Raw genomic sequence first — 1418 nt, 5'->3', positions numbered from 1 at the left:
TGTTCTGCACCATTCTTCCACATCTTGCCTCATACCTATTCAGTAAAATCTCTGTCGTAGGTGACTCAATGTTTTCTTAACTCCGAGATGTCCTCCTGTTAAACTATCATAGGATTGACGCACCACAACTTCCCATAACTTTCATGGTATAACCGTTTGCCAGGTCGTCACTTTCCCATCTGCAGTTTCCCATCTCTGGAGAAGAATACCATCTTCAAGCTTCAACTGGTCCCATTGTGCCCAATAGTTCTTTGTCACAGGGCTTAAGCTAGACACCTTCTCCCAAGCAGGGCGCAAAACACTTGCATTTAGAAAATCAATTATTGGCTTCAAATTTTGATCTTTCTTCTGCTCTGCTTTAATATCTATATCTGGTTCCATTTCACCATCATCAACTCCTTCCGTCACTTTGACTACATCTTGATGGCACCTAGTTAGTTCAACCTCTCATTTAACAGTTACCGGAATTTGGCCTTTGTTGTTCCCAAATGTCATTTTATCAAAATTTATTACAAACCTCCTTGGTAGTAAATAGTCCAATACTAATATGCATTGGTCTTCAACGTCAGCCAAGTATACTTTCTGTATGTTCTTCATGCCCATGAGCTCAATAGTTACTCACACTGGTCCCCACAACCTTGCATAATGTACTGAGTATCTGTATGGCCTCTGGTACTCCTTTGTGATCTAATACCTTGATACTCACAAGGGTTTGCAGAGATGCAGAATCTATGACAAAGTTGCACTTTTGGCCATCCAGCTTTCCTGTCAAGAAGACACTATGTATGCTTGCCATTTTACACCTAGCTGTTGGGACTTCACATGGGGGTTGGTGGACTTCCCTCAGCACCAATCACTACTGGTCTCCCTGAGACTGACTTATTGGTAGTATTATTCTTACTCTGGCTCCTTACATGTCCTTGCTCTCCACAGTTCCAACAACATTTCTGGGTAGCAGCCTTTCCTGCCATGGCATCTTCCCCGTGTTGAAGTTCCTGGCATTGAGCTCTCTTGTGCCCAGGTTTGTTACAGTACCAGCAAAGTCCTTCAAACTTCTCTGAAAGCTGCCCTTGAATCCTGATGACTGTAACAACCTTGGTACCTCTGTGCTGGACTTAATGTAGGATTCCAATTCAAGAGATCTGGCCATTGCATCTTATATAGTAGAGGGGTGTGCTTGCTTCACTTATGGACTGTCCAAGGCATCTACAAACTGATCCCTCAGCAACAGCTTGAGGACATCGGGTGGTGCAGTTGGGTAGGCCTTGTGTGCCATACTTTCCAAGTCCTGCGCCAGCTCTCCCCTTTAGCACGGACTCTAGTTCTAAACTTAGCCCTGTAGACTTCGGACTGATTTGGAGTTCGATACCTGAGTTTTAGAGCAACTACCAGTGCTCTATATTTGTGCCTGTCATCTG

The sequence above is a fragment of the Limulus polyphemus genome, unplaced genomic scaffold, assembly GCF_000517525.1.
Source record: "Limulus polyphemus unplaced genomic scaffold, Limulus_polyphemus-2.1.2 Scaffold6059, whole genome shotgun sequence".
Lineage (NCBI taxonomy): Eukaryota > Metazoa > Arthropoda > Merostomata > Xiphosura > Limulidae > Limulus > Limulus polyphemus.
This window is presented reverse-complemented; position numbering follows the sequence as displayed.